Source organism: Neopelma chrysocephalum, unplaced genomic scaffold (assembly GCF_003984885.1).
Source record: "Neopelma chrysocephalum unplaced genomic scaffold, ASM398488v2 Primary Assembly neopelma1_25, whole genome shotgun sequence".
Classification (NCBI taxonomy): Eukaryota; Metazoa; Chordata; class Aves; order Passeriformes; family Pipridae; genus Neopelma; species Neopelma chrysocephalum.
Window position 1 is genome coordinate 39,264,522 of NW_020897694.1, and position 19,639 is coordinate 39,284,160.

Here is a 19,639-nt window from a genome sequence, read left to right on the forward strand (position 1 = left end):
AACATTTCTTCAAACTGAACCTATCTATCTATCTATCTTCAGACATCAAGCATGGGTTAAACTCAAGTGCCCTCAGTCACAAGGGCACCAGGCCACTGTCTCCTTGGGAAGGAGTAGCTGGGGCACAGGCTGCTGAGGCACAGCAGCAGGCTGCTCAGCACTGCCCTGCAACCCTTGCTCATATTTGCCTCCAAGTGTCTAGAAGCACAGTTTTTTGTTACTGGAGATGAAGGGACTCAGCATCAGGTAGGACAAAATTTCTATTGGTACATCTCTGATGTGGTGGACATTCTTGGGTTGTAATTTCTTCATATGTCACAACCCATGTGACACTTGTATCCCACAAATAAAGGACAAAGATTAATTCTTCTTTCATTCATAGCATGGTTCAGTACACATCAGATGGTGCCTCTATTGGTTTTGGGATCACACCAGGATAGCTTGTTCCTCAAACAATGTTTGAGATCAGATTTATTGAAGATCACACAGATGACAGACATGATTTTCCTTTAGCAATGACAGAAGAGCTCTGATACTGATCGAAATGCTGTAGGTGCAGCTTTTTTTTTTTTTTTTAGAGCTAGTGAAGTGCCAGCACAATACCACATACGTATGAAAAAAGTGATCCCCAGTGTAATGAAACTGTGTGCCCATTGTAAAGGCAAAGTGTCCAGGGAAGTGGTGGTCACAGCACCAAGCCTGTTGAGTTCAGGAAGCATTTGGACATGGTGTGATTATTGGATTGTCCAGTGCAGGGCCAGGAGCTAGACTTGATGGTTCTCATGGGTCCCTTCTAACTCAGCATATGCTGTGATTCTATGTTCTGAATCACACATTTGGAGTCATCTGAATTTTGACAAGCCAGTGAAAACCAGATTTTCTTTTTGCTAGAGTAGCTGAAAGTTCGGTGGAGTGGGAGGCAGCTAGTGCCAAGGTAAAACTATGCATGTTTCTTGTCATACGTCTTCAAGTGATACATTCCAGTGTTGTTCTTTATTTAATCATCCAGAGATAAATAAGCTACTTCTTATTACAAACTAATTATGTTTTAAGCAGCACAGCTAAAAGATAATCTGCACTACAGAATTCCTAGTGGCAAAACATCCAGGATATTTTTACATGTAAAATCACGAAACTGCTGAGATGCTTTTGAAGTTTTAACACACACATGCATTTGCTTGAAAACTAGTATGCAAGCAATAAACCCTCTTGTTTGGGTCTGATCCTTCAATGTGCAACACAGGTAGCCTGTGTTAACTTTGTGGGCTCAGTCCGTGAGTCCGACATAGTTGATAACATTTTTGAATTATATGTTTATAAATCAATGCAATTAGGAAAAAAAGAGATTTGTGGTTTTAGTATCAATTAGTCTCCTCCCCAGAAATTATGTTCCCAGCTAGAGCACTAAAGAGAGGTCCACAGGAAAGAGGCTTAAAAAAGACACTTTGAAGGGAAAATACCCCAACACAATGCCTTTTTCTTTTGCTTCTCTAATTGCTGCAGATGTCGTGCAGTTGCACCTATGAAAAGTTAAATATTATGTCTCTGTAACATTTTTGATCTTCATTAATTATAGCTCAGAAAACCTTACAAAAAGCAACCTGCTTCTTTAATACAAATAAGATTAATTGCATGGTTTTTCAGAAAATGAACCACCAGTAGTTAAACAAAAAATATTTGTCTTTAAGCAGCCCTTGAATGATTTTTTTTAAACTGTTACAGGAAGTGAAGAGGCTGCCAAATTACCATGCCCGTGAGCCCCACTCTCATTATCAGCCTAAACGAACTCACACACCCCGCCACTTTCATCCTCTTCCAGGTCCAAGAAAAAGAAAAAGGAGGCATAAAAAAATAAAACCAACCTTCCACACAAAGAGGTGTCTCTGAAGTCTGGAATGCACCCTGGCTGTTTGAAGACAAGATTTATACCTGACACTCTCCTTTAAGTTCATTGTTGAGACTCGCCTGTGTTCAAATCAACCACAGACTGGCTGCTGCAGGTACTTCATCTTACAACAACCACATCATCTAAGATAAATACACTAGGAATTGCTATCACTTTGAGGTGAAAAAAGAAAGGGGGGAAAAAAAGAAAAATCAAACCCCTGATGCAGGTAGTGGGTGGAGGAAAAGACAGACGGGCATGAACGAGTGCGTGAGGGTGCGCCCAGGGAAGGAGCCAGCGACAGCCAGCAGCCTGCGGCATGGGGTGCAAGGATGAAATGTGTTTGGCTGCCAGTGTGGGCACCTGTGTTTTAGCCCAGCCTTTCCTCACCTTTGGAGCCAAGCTGTGGGACCAGGCGCTGGGCGGAATGCTTAAGCCACTGTCGCTGCAAGGGAAGCAGTAACCTGCTGGCTGCCTTTAAAGGATGGAAAGGAGGTTTTTGACTTGGTGGGAGACGATGAGGAAGACTATGGCATCAGTTCATATCATGCCCATGTTTTCTGAGGAAAGCCTGGTTTCCTTATTTTAGGCATATCCATCCTCTATCTAAAGCCAACTTCATTTAGTATCTTAAATTCCTCTGGAAGAAAACCCTGGATAGTGAGGACTTAATTTTACACTAAACCCATATGATGGGAGGTAAAGCCATAGAGCACTGAGATATATGAAGCAAACGATAGGAGAGAAACAAGAGTGTGCTCAGGACAGTGTCAGGACATAGAGAATCACAGATGAACATCCCAGAGCTCAGGCTGCTGAAACTCTAGCATTAGCAGGAGTTGAGTTAATTACTGAAGGCTTTGAAGTGACGTGGGCAAAAAATGTCTGTCATAAAGAGAAAATAACACCTGGCAATTTGCAGAGACACTTACTGTCCATATCATAGTATTGCTCAAAGCCCCAGTAAAAGTTGGGGCGTAAGGATGCAATTTGTGGTGCAGAACCAGTTAAGGGGCGTTTCCCAGGGTGAAAAATTACCATGGCACTTACATTAATCCGTGGCACTCAAAAACAGTTCTGAGGAGATATTCTGAAATTACACTGATAGAGGAAAGAAGGCAGAAAAAAAAAGATAACATAGGTGGTTAATGTAAAACTTAGAAGTTAAAAAAACATGCCCTTCTGAAGCATTTCATAATGCTCATCTTGGATCCTGAGACGAAAAAGCAATACGGGATTAGCAACAAAACTAAGATCCTTAAGGAATATTCTAGCATCCCAGATTTGCCCTGCTTTTGGGGAGAACCCATCAACATATTCTGGATTTAACCCAACAGAAAGCTCTAGAGTTGGTTCTCTGATTCTCCTTTTTCAAGCAGTTCAGAGCCCGGCCTTTACAGGACTTCTTCCAAAATTTCTAGGCTAACAGGGATGTTTCAGATGTTGAGATCTGGGAAAAAGGAGTTGGTTTAATCCATTTCAGTTAGAGAGTACTTTCTATATTTAGGATTTTAAATTATGTTTTATTAAGAATGCAAATTATAAGCACTTCTAGGACTCCAGGTACTTGCATGTCCTAGCTAGCAAACAGACCTCATGCCATTACAAATCTGAATAAATCAGGTTAAGTTTGCAGCAGATTTAAAATAGGGCAAAAGGGAAGGCGGGAAGAGACCCCGAACAACACATCCAACACCTACCCTCTTGGGAGGGAGGAGAAACATCTATGCTAGCACTGAACTGACACAACTGCATGTGAAGCTACAGCATCAATCAGCTTGGCCACAGGTATCCTGTTCTATTTTTTTGCATTTGAAAGATTTACATTTATCCTTTTTTTTTTTTCTTTTTCCTGTGAGCTGTTTTTTTGGTTTGTTTTATTTTCTTTTTCCTTGGGGGATGATGTCTTCTATCTGGTGCCAGCAGAAGGTTCTCAGAGAAATCAGTTTCATGAACCCGTGTCCAGTGTACTGAAAAATCGAGCATGGCTCCACCTCAGCAATCACAAGAGTATGTTGCGGACACAGCCTGGAGCCTCCATAATTTCCGACACCAAGCATCTGAGGAAATAGCATTCAGTATTTCATTCTGACATTTCAGCTCTTGACAGCACTACAGATTGCTGCTTGAACCTAAAGTCAAATGCAATAAACTGTGCACAGCTTTCCAAAAAAAAAAAACCAAAGTGTAAGCAAGGCCAGTTCATCTTGCCCTATCTCACAGGGAGCCACAAGAGTGAGAAACAAATACAGGGCTCTAAGCAGCTGCTCCATTGCTGCCTGCCTGTTAGAAATAACTTGGAATTTTCAAGAAGCACTATCAGGGCCTTCTGGCTTAAGCATACAATCGTAGAACTATTTAGCTAGGAAAAGAGCTTTTAGATCATCAAGGTCAGCTATTAACCCAGCACTGTTAAGTTCACAACTATGTAGAATCATTGGATTCTTCCTTTCCCAAATGGATCTTCAGCATCTACCAAAAAAAGGCTGCAATAGACAGTAAGGAAAGACCACCAAAAGATAAAAATATGGGTATGGATAACAAGCTTATATATTAATGGAGATTGTTCACATAATTATTTGTGATTAACTACTTGGCCAGAGTATAAATGTTTTCTGTAGGTGCATGCACTGTGCATCTTTTGCTGCTGTTGAATAGATCTTACTGCAGTAACATGCTGAGAAGGCTGCAGGGAGCTTGATAATCACTGAGACTTTTAAAATTACTTCCGAGCTAATGAAAAATGTGAATACTTATTTACATGTTATATGTACACATGTATGCAGGGCTACATGGTAAATCCATAGACACGTTTTAAGTTCGAGTTAAGTTTAAGCTTTCTGCACCCTATGAAATTTTTTTGTACTTTCTCCCTCTTCTGTGTTTCTGACCAAACAAATCATTTTACTGTTCTGAAAATGGAACTTCAAAACCATAAAGTTTGGCACTCATTAGAGTGAGAGCACCAGCAATTAATTAGACAGCAAATGCCCTGGATTCCCCAGCAATTCCTTCTCTAGCACCCAGAGAGATACCACCTTTCTCTTTGTTCTCCAAACATTTGCTATTTTTGTCCCTATTCAGTCTTGTGCCTCCTACTAACTCAGTTTCTTCCTCAACACAGACGCTTTGTGGTGCTGATGACTCCTCTTTAACTCTCTATGACTCCTCTTGCTGCCATTCCTCACTCCTCTGCAGCTCAAGCAGGCGCCTGTTCTTCAGAGCCATTTAACTCACGCACAAAAAGAAGGTGGCAAAGACATGTTGGGCACATACTGCCTTTGCATCAGAATAATCCCACCTGGACAGAAATCCTAGGCAACTCACTGCCACCGGCTTGGGGCCCATTGCCACTGTGGCAATGTGACATCGTGCATTATCAGCCTCTGCCTGCAAACTGCTGGTTAATGTCAAATCATCTTGCAAATTGATACGCAGCAACAGTCATCTTTATGACTTGAGAGGGCTGTGAGAAGAGCCCTTTCCTGCCTTCTGGCACACCTGTTTCTCTCCCAGAGTTGAGGACACCTGCTGGTCCAGACAGTCCCTTGGAGTCCCCCAGACCCTGGTCTGGGGTAGGTCTCAGAAGATGGCTTAGTCTGACTAAATGTGATGCCTTATGTAAGCAGTGGAAAAATCACATTGTACCTGTAGCAATGTATTCTACAGTAAACCCCTGTTACAGAAAATTATTTATTTCCATGACCATTTGCTTGAAATAAATAAAGGGTTATAAAAACAGCATTTCTGGAAGATACAACTACCAAGAGTACCACAACAACTCAGGAACTACATTTATTTTACTGCATGTATAATGTGTCACCTTGCAGAGACCTGAGGGCATTTTATAACGATGTGCTTTAGAACAATGAAAGCTAATTCTTCTCCAAAAAAGGCAAACAGGAAACATGTTTAAAGGACAAAGCTTTCAGTAGATAGCAAGTGCTTGGGCTCAGGTTGCTTTCAGAGCTGGTTTTTGGCTGCCTTGGCTCTGCCTCCGAAGACTCTCCAAAAACTCGTGTACACGCCTAAGTGACATATGTGTACACTGCATCTCAGCCACTTCAACAGCAAGTGACAGCTAATTAAAACCATGCATTAGAGAGCTCATCCTTTCATGATAAATGATGGTATTGACAGATGAGTTATTTTTATATCAAGCTTGATTATGTCAAATCTCAACCCACAAGTGTGCAGCAGAAAGGGTAGTATTTTTGTTTGTTACTAATAAGCTGTGTTTGCTATTTTTCTTCTGCACTATTCACATGTAAAGAAAAGTGACCCAAACTCACATACATTATAGGCCAATTAAAACCCTTTCACTTTTGTTGTCATGTCATGACATACTGGGCATACAAATTTGTAACAAAAAAAAATGCCATAAGACTGTCCCGTCTCTTAGGACCTCATCGTGATGTAAGTTGAAAGCCTTGAGGAAACAATGAATAAGTTTACCTGTTTGCATGGAGTCAGTTCTGTATGTTTTTCTTGCTCGGACTGTTACACATATAAAGCCCCTCACGTGAATCCCTGAGGTCCTGTTTCTCTCTCATAGACAGATTCTTCTTGTAGGAAGAAGTCAAAGCTGTATACAGAGCTGCAAAACGGTTCTCCCTAATTAATGTAGCCAATAAAACAAACTTCTCCAAAAGGGAATAACTTCAGTCTTCAAAACAAAAAGATCAGATCGTGCTGCTCCTGCTCCCAAAGCAGCATCAACAGCTGAGTGGGTCTACTACGAGAAAAGTGTATTACCTCAGCTGGCAAAGTCTCCCAAATAAAAGCCAATTAGGCTACAATAAAAATGGTTTTTTTGAAGTCTATCTTCAGCGTTCAGAAAATGTTATAGTTACTGTAGAATTTAACTCCAAAGCCACTCAAAACCCTGGAAATGAAGACCTAAGATGACCACATTCATACCACCTCTGACCCCTTCACTGAAGTTTACCCCTGCAACATCTCACTCCTAAATCTCTGCTGTGCTATCTGCTTGCACTCTGAATAGCTGTTCTTTAACAGATTAAAAAGTATTGCTACACCTTTAGTAAGGACTAAAAACTTGCATACAGAGTATGGTTAGCACATTTCAGAGGAGTATATGGTTTCCACAGATCAATTTATTAGTGCAGGTGTATGACACGCTGAGTAAAATGTTTAATTTGGAACAGGGAGCTGAATTTTCAACACCTGTCTCTCAAGAGAGTGCCAAAATCATGGGGTTATTGGATATTTGCAAGAGGGCTACTTTGTTGGTTTTTTGTGGTGCTTTTTTTTGGTTGGTTGGTTTTTTTTTTTAGTTTTGTTTTGTGTGTTTTTTTTCTTTTTAACTAGGTGTATTTACCCAAATTTTAAGTGGATTCCAAAGCAAATGGTGCTTCTGTGGCCATGATGCAATTACCTACAAACTTCCACAAGGCTCGTACACCCCAAGCCCCTCTCCCCAGCAGTCCCCGGAGGTGTCATGGTGCAGGTGGCTGGGCCAGGGCTCCTGGTGCACTATAGCATGGGAGGAGGCTGACCCATGAACCACTGAAAAATGCATATGGTAGCAAGGTCTTTGCAAATGTCCCAGTGGGGAGAGCTTCAGTTGCAGCTGACTATCGGCCACAAGACACTGATCCATCAAAAATCAACCTTCATGCCTGCTGATGTTCCTGGAGCTACTTGCCTCTTAGCCACATCTGATTTAACTAGCCTAGGCTAAAACTAGCATGTTTTTCCTAAGAGAGTTTCCTACTTCACTGGGGATCAGGCCAGATTCACAACAGGAGCAGTGTCATGATGGACTCAGCGCTCCATGGAAGACACAGAAGGTGGCAGCATCCTTGCAACAGCCGGAGTCTGGAAAGAGTGAGATGTCTTGAAAAAGAAATCGTCAAAATACCTTGGCCAGGACCCTGGCAGGGCTTAGGAACCTGGCAAGGCTTTGCTATTCAGGTCTCTAGACTCCCCCCAAAATCCAGCCTACAGAACCCCTCCTACCACTGCTTCATATACTTAATAACCCTGTCACCTATGGGGCATTGCAAGACCAAATGCCTGACAGCATTCTTCTTTGTTTGAATAAATTTTGGAAATCTTTCCTCTAAGAGGCTGGAGGCATGCTGGGTGGGCTCATGGAGAGGGAACAGTCAGGGCCTCTGGCTGGGCAGCGTGGCTACAGGGGCTCTCTCACAGGACTGTCCAGCTCCCTCCTCTCAAAGCTTTTCTGCTTTGCATGAATCAGTTTTGTTTTCTTTTTCACTCAGACACTCCCAAACCTAGTGACTGGGGCACCACCTGGGACAGGGTTTGGAAACTAGGCTTCAGTTCTTACTCTGAACAAAATTTAAACATCGTATATTGAGTATTGCCCAGAGTCCACACTTCCACACAGCCTGGCAAGTACCCTAGCCACTACACAGCAGCATTATTCTTCTTTTGCTCTCCAAATAGTCACTTATGCCTAGGAAAATGTAACAGTTAAAAACCAAGAAGGATAAACAGACGCCTGTCAGAACACACAAGAGCTGAGGCTGGGGGCACTGTTGTGAGTGAAACAGCTTAAGTCTCCCCAGGCTCATAGGAAGATCAAGTCCAGATCTCCCACCTGAACTCCCTAAGCATGGACTAAATATACCAGTGTGACCATTCTCATAGGGAGAACTTAATGTGTTGCATGTGGGTCTGTTCATCCAGCACAGACCAATTCAGGTAAAGCGTGTCCAAAAGCACATGTTCAGGCATGCAAGGAACTTAGTGGATGTAAACGTAGGTGTTAAGGTATGTAGGTATCTCTGGGGTGAAGAGGCAGGCAAGCAAGGTTTCTTAGGATCTAAATTTTAGACTTAGCATGTGAAGTGACTTGTCTGCTGGCATCCAAGTTCCTCCTTAGGATTAAGTCTATGAAGATGATACAACAGAAAGTAGTTGCTTCTCACCTCAGAGTGCTCCCAAATCAAAGATTCAGAGACTGCCTGCTATTCTATGCACTTTTCACACACTCACCACTAATTGCTCTTCTGTGATTAAGGAAAAGTGTTTCATCTATATGTACAAAAAAGGACGAAAACTCCAGATGAAAACTAATCCAAAGTTAAAGAGTATTGCTTATGAGTTTTCATCTCTTCTGCAAAAATGGACATGTCTATGAAGTTAAGCAAAGGTCTGTGTGCACCACTTGCTAAATTAATCCAGCCAGCATCAGTAATGATAAGGAAAATACCACAGATAGCAGCTTTGCTTCTGTATGTATTTCAGGGAACTTGAGCTGTTAGCAATGCCTTTGAACTTGATTTTGCAAGAGGAAAAGCAGATGTCTTTCTCTTTCATTCATTTTGATTAAACAAATAAAGCTTGCACAGCAATTGCACCTTTAAGTTTTAGTCCATCTCTGTCATAGGCACAGGCAACAGCAGATGAAAGTACAACATCAGCAGTTTATTAAAAGAAACAGCAAAAACACCTATGACATCAGGACTGAGGGAGCATCTCAAGTCATTTCATGCAAGTCTTTCTGCTAAACTTGTTTAAAAAGGGATGAACAGAAAGTCCTGAAAGGACAAAACAAATCCAGACTACACACTTCCCTCTCATTTTCTTTGCTTCTGTGTTTTAGAATTCCAGAAGAAAAAGGTATGCACACATAGAAAATATTACTTACTTTAGCTGCTAAACACATGTATCATCCAACTGCTTTTGTCTTATTTTTGTCACATATATTTTAAGAAGTAACATTGTGACGCTTCTTATGTGCATCTCTGAAATTCTCCATGGATGCTTGTATATCTAGGAAGATCTTACTGAATTAATAAGACAGAGCACTTTGGAAAAGGCTTTAAAATAATGTAAGTTACAATTTAGATACAACCAAGGTGCTGCTGTGGGTGAGCAACATGTGGAGTTGAGCTCGACTGCAATGTTTTGTTGAAGGCAAACACTCCCTTCCAAAGCAGACAGCAGCTCTATCAGCTGTAAGCCCATCACTTCACAGTCACAGATTCTTACAGTGATGCCATACAAAGCCTTTTGAGCCGCTACAAACCACAACAAGTTCAAGACCTGACTCATGTCTAGAACTTCAACTCACTCGCTGTTGCTGGCTTAGTCATTGCCAGCAGCCCTACATGCATCTGCTAATCCTGCGGTATCCTCAGCATCGTTCCCTCCTGTGGGAAAGCCCTGGTTAGTCAGCCTTGCAGAAAGGTAGGGTATTGATGTATTTCTCTTACCGTTGTGCTGCTTTGTTCTTGTTGCATTCCCATCTTAATGACCGTGCAAGCTGTTGGCCTTCCACACTTTCTTTGTGTCTATGTAAATTCAGTGTTTGATGCTGAAGAGGCGGAGATGATTTCTAAGTCAAGGGGCAGGTGTGAGTGAAAGGAGCAACCCAACAGCCAAACTATTTGAAAAAGAAACCTTTAATGTCTCATCAGCTCAGCACTGGAAAAAAAAAAAAGCCTTCATAACTTGCCTTGAAAACTGGAAAAACAGGGTGTCCTAGCTATAATTTAAGACATTAATAACAAGAAGATATTGCAGTTCCCTGACATATTTTGACTTTTGCACAGCAAAATGCTATCTTAAAAACTAGGTCTGATTGTTAAAATGTGAAAAACTGTCAGTGACAAAGAAATTACAGATAGGTTTAACCCAGGCTAAATTTTAGAGCACACCTGAAAAAATTATTCTTTCCCTTTCTTGAATGGACATACTGACAAGTATTTTGGCATGACCAAAAAATTCTTACTGTAACAACTTTACAGTACTGACCATGGTCTTCAGAGTTATTCAGTGGCTAGTGTGAGCAAGCCCGAAACTGCAGCGTTGGGATGTGACACCCTGACTAACATACTAAGTTTCAGCAAAAAGTATTTTTCACCCACAACCAGTGAGTATACACTCTTTCAGTCTGGAATTCTGCACAGAAAACACAGCAAAGCGAGAACAAACACACATTGTCATATAGGAACAGAGGACAGTACAAGGCATCTAAATTCCCACAATTTATTTTTATTTCCCTTGTCCAGAAAATACTTTCAAGTATGGAGTTAAAGCTTAAGAACATGAGTAGCTTACTCGCCTGCTGTGGGACAGTTTGACAATTTGAAGTTGTGTATGCGCTTATAAGCTCCACCACTGTAAGCTGTGATTTACAGAAAACGAGCATATACAACCTCCTCTGCACAAGCATCTTTACAGTCACTATTGAAATCTCAACAAGAAACCAAAAGTCAAATTTCCTATTGGATTACTTCCTTCTGCTGAAATAATCAATTTTCTACATGGTTGCTTCATCTAGAAAATTTTTATGAAGGTAGTAGATAGATGGGCAAATGCAAGCATCCTGCTCCTTGTGCCTTCAAAGCTATACATAAAGATAACAGTGTTTTCTTTTAATCTTTTTTTCATTACTGAATATTACACTTACAACAATCCTGCTTTGCTACAGATGGTTTCCTGTTGTTTCTGCCAAATGTGAAATAGCTATAAAACTTGAAAAGCTTCTGATGCTGTCACTGCATGAAAAATTGCATCTACAAGGGAAAATTAAATATGAGCCTTAGCCTTTAATTGCTTTAATCTTACTTAGTAAGTGAACTTTTTTACTCCCACCCCCAACTCAAAGCTTCCGATAACATGACCTGAAGGGAAAAATACAGCTACATATTTTAGTCAGGTATAAAGCCTTCATTAACAAAAACAAAAAAAAGAGGAAGGGGAAGTAGATAATTCTCATGTCCAGACTAACCAAACAGCCACCAACTCCAGCTAACAAGAGCACTGCCTTTGGCTCAGTTTCATATAATATGTAAAGTCATTTCTGTTAGAAGACAGTAAAGTTCCTGTTTTCAGTGCTATAATAAGTAAATCTGTCACCTGAGCAGACAAATTACTAGAAAATGGCTTGTGTAATCCCAAAGGGACAGAGCCTTTGCTCCTTGCGTGGGCAAACCTCAGTGAACTCAGTGACAGCTTTACTTGAACGCAAAAGGGGTGTTCAGAAGTACTTCAAAGAAAAATTGAATTTAAACATATGATGAAGAAAACTCTTGATGCTCTGATCCTCTCTATAGGCATAGATTCAGTGTTGTGTGGGAGAAGGGCTAGGGAAAAGGTATTTTACCAGCAAAGGCATGGGACAGGCACACGATTACGAGTGGAGCATCATTGAACAAGCGAGCTTCATGGGCTCCCTCAAATTTCTGTCAGTATTTGACTGGCACTACATCAACCTACTCATTGTCTAGAAAAAAAAAATCAGTGACCATTTAACCACATCCTTCTACCAACAAGATAAGGCTGTGCTCATTGCCATGGATCTGCCTGTACAAGCAATGGGGGTAGAGGCAAAGAGAGTAAATATGAGAATTTGTTCCAACATTTTGAGTGCATTTGTCTGTCTTTTGCCTTACATAGAAGGTCTGATATCTTAGGGCTCTGCAGCACAAGAAACAAGTGCTCTCTGTTACACTGGAAATTTGGCAAGCACCCATTTCTGCAGGAAGAAGGCATTTAATTGTAATCTCACCCAAACAAGACATCATACCTCAACTTTCCAGCTGCTCAGACCTCTATTGTTCATTCTAGGGGATGGATCCGATAGTCATTTGCTACAAGAAGAGATTTGCTCTTGCTTGGAAAGAGAAGTTGGTGGGATATCAGTTTCTTTCAACTTGTGCTGCCTTTCCCTGCTCTGGAGGCTGGAATTTAAAAGCTGAGGTAGAGGTGACATTGTGGGCAGGAGTGAGCGGAAAATGTGTACACACATCAAACTGCAACCAGATGTCTCATCTGCATGTGGATGCGCCTCTCCCATGTGCTGTACCCCCAAGGGCACCACTCACTGCCTCCTCAAAGTGCTCCTGGTGTTTCCCCATGCAGAGGCACTTGCAGCAGAGATATCTGTTTGTTTAGTCTGACTTTCACCAAAGCTAAATTAGAAACAACTTCATGCAAGCTCTGGAAGACCTGCATCTCCCAGCTATGGACAAACCCCCGTAGTTCAGCCCAGATGTGGCTCCTGGTTCATTTAAAGATATCCATGCTGGGGAGAGCAGGGGTGCAAGGGCTGCTTGGTACCTGTGGGGCTGACATGCTGGACAAGCTGCTTTCACTGAGTGACCCTCAGAGTGCCTGACTTTGATGTCTGTGAAAACCACTGACTGATCATTTGGACCACAAAAGCATTCACAGAAAAGCACCCTTTATTTCTCTTTTGTGGTGTAGCCTGTGTACATGGGGACCTTGGATGAAAATCAGAAATGGGCATGCAGGTGGGATATCTGCTGACATTACTCCTGTTGACTTTACTGGTAAGCATATTGAGCTCCTATATGGTCATTTTATCAATTCATTTTTTTATTTATTACCAATTTCATCATTTGGTCACCAGCTGAACTATTTGCACCTTTCACATCCAATTAAATACCACAAAGTGCTAGTGCTGGATCTTTCTCACAAACAGAAACCATGATAAAAAACACAACCCTGCCACATCAGAGACGTTCTTCGTGTACCGTACAATATTTGCATCTAGGTTTTCTTGTTGCTAGCCAGTGCCATCTGTTATCTGTTTTGGTCTGCTTATAAGAAATGGCAATTTTCGAAAATTGAGAACAAGAAAAGAACAATGGCTTTTTCCTTTGTATTTTATGTCCCAGAGAAACCAACTAGATCTACACATGCACAGAAAAATATACCCCTCCAACTGGCAATATGTTAGCATGTGCTTTTTCTGTATGGAAAATTTAAAGAGACAAGACTCATCATGGGGAAGTATTTGAACGTAATAAAATAAATCTGTGCTCCACAATGCCTCGATACTCAGTTTTGCTTTTGTCTCTCTTGGAGTGTGCTGACACTCAGACTTGGTGATGGAACAAACGCTGCCAGGTGAGATACTTACTGCCATCAGCTGTGTGTTCTGCCCCTCTTTTGGAAATTATTGCTCTCCTGCAGCCGACACAACTGAATGCTTTGTGAAACCAGCTTTAGACTGCCAGTCCTCATGCCAGCCTCAGCTTAAGCAGATCTGCCAGCCCATAAACTCCTGTGGGTTGGAGGTGAGCCCACAGGCCATTGAACCATGCCTGATGTGCAGGTGGAAAAGACTCAGAGAGAAAGAGGATGGTCAGTTGAAGGTGGCGCTGCTTTGCTTTCCCCCCTGTCACGGGCCACTGGATGGGTGGTAACCCACAGATCATTCTTTCCTATTTGTGGAAATACAAACACATCTAACTCACAGGGGACCCATTGTCACCAGCTACCCACCAAGAGAAGAAATGGCAAAATCTCAAGGGACGAAAAGAGAACATGTCCCCAGCCTTTTCTCTTTAGTTGACTCTGATAGGAAGAGAAATGTTACTTTAGGATGGTAATTTCAAGCTCCTCTTTGTTATAAGTGGCAAATTGAAGACTCCCCTGTCTGAGGATGCTGTTTGTTTCATAGTAACTAACTAGAGCAGGCTATAAACCAGCACCAGGTATTTTAACAGATTCTGCCTATTTCAGCCTTTGATATCATCTGTTCCTTGTATTTTTGCAGTCCCAGTGTTTCTCTTCCAAGATTTGTGATCTGGATGCACAGGGTCTTTTAGTCTTCTTCTTTCAAATGACAGAAGCCAATTTCTAGAAAACCTCAATTTATCAGCTATTACTATACAGATTTCTTTCCCTCCTGGGTCCATCTCCCAAGCAGTGGAGAGTGCATACAGTTGTGAAAAAAAAATGGAGCACATCATAGGAATGCATCCTTCTACCCTGGGTAATTATAAATATCTAATCCTGAACTATTAAAATGGTTCTTGCTTAAAATGAAAAGAAAAATCCTGACAGTCAATCTGCAAATAATTGTATGCTGCTTAACTGGCACTTCAGTAGTTTTTGTTTGTGATATATCCAAAGGAAGAGATGGATGAACTGTCAGAATTAAAAGCTCTCTCAGCACTTGGCCATATGTTTCTACTTTGGTCCCCAGCCTGTTACATTGCTGAACAGAGGATAAAGGCTGGTCTTCATGTACAACACAACCTCCAGGGGAGGTGGGAAAAAGAGTGAATCTTTCCAGGGTTCCTTCTTACCAAAGAGTTGGCTTGGATTTGGATGCAGACAAATTTTGCAGCACCATGTGCTGGCTATAAAGCCTAATGAACCAGAGATTCATTACCATGATCTGCAGGGGATATACATCCACCAGCACTTGCACAGTGGAGATAAAATGAGAAACTGGAGCTCATGTATCTTTCTATGCCAGGTTCCAGTAGAAGATTCGTTGGGAAGGGCTGGATGCTGGAGGCTAGCAACTACGTTGATCTTGGCCTAAAAATCAAACGGGTCTCAGGTCTATCAACATTGCAGGATGCCACAAGCGTAGTCAAGCTAAACGTTATAAACTCTTTTGCTTTTCCTCCCCAATTTCCAAGTAGCCATTGACCGTACCTAAGTAACACTCTCAAAACACAATTTACCCCCACATGTTTATTATCAGAGCAGGCCCCTGGACAGCTGGGTCATTGAGACCCTCCTAGCCTCCTATGCACAAATCAGGGAAGGGTCAGCTGAGATACCACCAACTGCTGGAGAGGTTTCCTGTGGGACAGGGAATGGGGCAACATCAATCTCCTCAAAAAGTCTTTCTGCTGTAAAACTGACATAGCTCTGGCAGTCCCTTTGGCCACATAAAATCTTACTAGTCATTCCCTTCCAGAAAGGAAACAGGAAGAATTTAAGGCACCAAATCAAAAAAAAGCTCAGCTCTGCAGAACTGAGTCTAAAAAAGAACAAATGCCAGAAACTCTATGAAGTCTACCAGGGACTTTGCTATTGATTTTGCACTGCAGACGGTCAGACGTTATGCTGATGTGGCAACGTGTCAATGTAAAAACCTGTTGCTAGATTCATGGTGGGTGATTCAGCTCAAGCATTGTGGCTTAACTTCACAGAATGCCACTTCTGACAGTTCAAAACCAGCACTCACTAATGTCGGATCAGGAGGATGTGGCTCTGACTCCATCTCTGAAGAGACTTGAAAATCCACTGGCAAAGCTTTAACTTCTTCAAAAGACAATAGTAGATAATGCTTTTAAGTAGTCTTTGTTTGTCTTTTATTCTTTTGTTTCTAATGGACGCCTAAATTTGAAAAGAACTTCCTCTCTAGTTTTGTTCCGATTTCCCTCGTGGGAAGAAACTGAAAAATCTGATCTACGTCAAGTCAGAAGAAATGTGTGCAAAGCTAACATGGTTCAGGAAAGAGTGTTTGATTACTGAATGTAGCCACAGAGTCAGCAAGAGCTGGACACACCACCCTTGTAGGAGTTCTGCCACTGACTGAATGGGTGCAGCATCTCAGTTCATTTGTTGTAGAGTTGGATGAGTGATAAATCAAACAAAAGAACAACAAGTTACTTGGCCTCCAAATAATCTTTGGATGTTCTAGTCTTCTGCTGTATGAAGGCAGGTTCTTAGTTTTCTGGTAAAATTATAGCCAAATCTTTTGTCCACGCAGTGACCTTTGGCATAGGTCAATTATACTTGCCAAAGTGGACAGTCTTACATGTTACAATTCCATCCTTGTTCAGTAATATCTAATTCTTTATAGGGCATACCTTCTTGGAATATACATGGCAAGAGAGTGTCTTTGTTTTTGCAAATAACTCCCTGCCCTATTGACACACTGGCCAGAACTTTTCTACATGTTAGGAAAGAAGGGTTTTCCCCAACAAGAGCTGCCTCTTCAGGAGCTGCATGATAAAAAGGGGCACCTGTTATCTTCTACTACATCATAAAAAATATATTGGGTCTTGAGGGTCATGAGGGCACCAGAAGGCAGTAAAGGCCTGGTTTCAGAATAACCAGAGGGAGAAATGAGATACCTTTTACAGGAGTGAATAGAAAGGCTGATCTACACTCAGCTCCTCACCAATGACTCATGTAGGGTGGGGCCATACTGGCACCTCTCTGGTTATTCTGCTATAGGCACTAGCTCTCATTGCAATTTATTTACTCTTTAGCCAAAAAGAGAGGCAGCATAGATATCATCTGAGACCCAGTTCCATCCTAGCATGGTTAAAGGAAACAACTACATTGAGGATATTAGAGGGGAATTCCTCCACTGACGACAACATGAGAAAAACATTATCTTAATATTAATCTAATCTTCAAAAGCTTATGCTGCTATTTTTTGAAAACTGAGACTTGGACCATTTATCTAGCACAGCTATATGGGTTCAGTTAGAAATTGTAGACTCTGTTAAAACATTCAAGTCCTCCAAGAAATGTCACCTTTACACATACAGTTGAAATGTTTCATGCGAAGCCATTTTCAGAAGAATTAAACACCTCTATGGTAAAATTGCATTCAGTTTTTTCAGTGAGATGATTTCCATGGCATACAATTCAGTACGATGCCTTGAAAATTAAAACATCACATGTTTTCCATCTAGCTGCAATAGAGAAAAAGCAGCCTATTTATGCCAGCGGTTTTCTGTAAAATCAATCTATCTATTAAGAAAAAAAAAGCCTGCTGGCTTTTTCTGGGCACATTCTCATCTGAGCTCTTTGTTGTGGCCAGACTACATTATTGCAAACAGCAACACAACTATGCTGTACCCTACGAACCAGAAGAGCTGGGCCAAGCTCTGGTAACAGCTTCAGTCTCATCAGTCATGCCCAGTGAAATTTGCCTCACAGGAGCTTACCTGAGGGTGAAATTGTTCCCACCGAGTGGTGTGGAGCCAAACAGGCTGCTGCTGAACACATTTCCTTTATTTGTCTGTTCTTGTCTTTTTTAATTTCAAAATTAATTTCTTATCAGTGTTGCTCATTGATAGAGGATGCCTAAACTTATTATTCTTCTCACTTTCTACATCTTAGAAATTTCTAAGAGAAAAGAACAAAGAACTGAGTAATCCAGATCATAGTCAAGGGGTTTGACTCTACTTTGCAATATCACATTAATTTCCTTTTAAAATTTGTGATCTCCCATGATTTTTCTTATAGAGTTGCCAGAGATTTCCACCACTTGCCAAAACATTTCAAGATCTATAATTCAAAACTCCAGTGTACAACATCATCTCCCACCTCTGCTGTAGAGGAGTGGCAGCAGTAGCCATCAGGTTTGTCTAGTGAAAGGAACGGTAGCCAGAGGTGTGAAAGCTTTCCTTGTAGCTTGAGGCATATAAAGAGGTTTGGGGTGGTACCCTAAGGAGGCAGTGATCACTAAGCTCCTTGGTATTGTTGTACTATTGATGAGGATCTCACCTGTCATCCCATGGTGACAGATCCAAAGTGCCATCCAGTGCCCCTTCATGTAACATCTAAAGCTCCACTGGTTGAAAGAATGAAACCACCTTTCCTCTTAGGCAAAGTGACTAGCTGCACTTTTTCTAATCCACAGTATCAGTGCTGTAGCTGTGGCAGCAGCACCTAAAAACACCACGCTCAGTACCAATGACAATCTTTCATAGTCATGCAAGGCTCACACAGGCCACTTCACTGTTGGAGCAAGTTTTGCAGTTCTAGCTGAGCTCTCTGCTCCCCCAGATGTAGCTGAGCTGGACATTTCAAAGCTACTTTGGCACTACTTATGGCTACAGTGTATTGGGCTTAGAGCACGTATGCAATGCCACTGCTGCCCAGATACTCCTCAGTGTGGGCAGCAGCCCGCTTTCCTCTTTGGACCTCAGTTCCACAGTATCTTTTTCCAACAAGATTGTGGAAACAATGAAAATTAAAATTGGCATGCTATGAACACATATTCACATGCATATGGAGTCAGCCACAACACCACCAATGCTGTGGTATCTTACAGAGTTGGTTGTGATTTCAAGAGTATAGTAGCAGTGTAAAAAAGTACAGGCAAAGTAGCTTGCAATGTTAACACAAACCCCAAAACAACAGTTCCACTATCCTCTGGAGAAATATGTACTTCTACTGAAATAAAAAAACGGACTGGATCCTGTACAGTTTGGGAACTGGTCAGAACATCAGTACTTCTAATAGTAAAAAAGTCTACAACACATTCTGTGTGTAGAAACTTTAACTTCTAATCAAAGAGACTACCAGGAACTGTAGCTACTTTCTAGCATTCACAGAAAAAAAAGCAGCTCTTTACTCCAATGCCAGGAGCAGAGAAATCCACTGAATGGAAGAACTCGTTCAAACGAAAACTAAACCCAACACAATTTCCAGACACAGCCCTCAGTGACATCCCCATGACAGAGTGGATCCCGTACCGGAGCCAGTCTGGCTCTGGGGAGAGGCAGTAGCCATGAACCTACCTTGTGCAGATGAGATCACCACCTCCGAAGCCCGGAGCAGAGCTCCTCCGGCGGGCACAGGGCGCGGGGTACCCGCCTGCTCGGGCTCTCACAGGTGCCGAGGCTCAGGCGCAGCCACCGCGCGTCTCCTCCGCTCGCAGAGCTTGTCATTAATGTTCCCAGTTGGGTCTCAGGGAGCCCGAACTCCCCGGAGCCGCCAGCCGACGGCCTCGCGCCCCCTTCGCAAGCTCGGAGGGGCTCCCCAATAACTTCTCCTTCCCCTCGCTGTCTTCTGCGAAGTTTGGTAGAGCCGCGGGCGCCGGAGCAGGCTCCGCTCTCTGCGGAAACTCGCCTACCCCACCTAGAGGAGCACGGCAGGATGAGGAGTCCCACATCCATGCCCGCTACCGCCGAGCTCGGATTTTGCTGGTGAATAGGAGGAGAAGGTTTTTATCTGGTTTGGCTGGGAAAAGGGCAGCCAGACCCTGGGGCACGGAGCAGGGGAATGCTTCTGGGA

General features: G+C 42.1%; 1 protein-coding gene across 1 annotated transcript in view; it reads right to left on the bottom strand.

Moving 5' to 3' along the window:
• Positions 1–19,253, bottom strand: part of EDAR (ectodysplasin A receptor) — a 72,579-nt gene extending 53,326 nt beyond the window's left edge. The window contains exon 1 of the mRNA XM_027675231.1: positions 19,144–19,253. The gene's annotated coding sequence lies outside the window, so the exon portion shown is untranslated. The remainder of the gene's footprint in view (positions 1–19,143) is intronic.
• Positions 19,254–19,639: the final 386 nt, after the last annotated feature.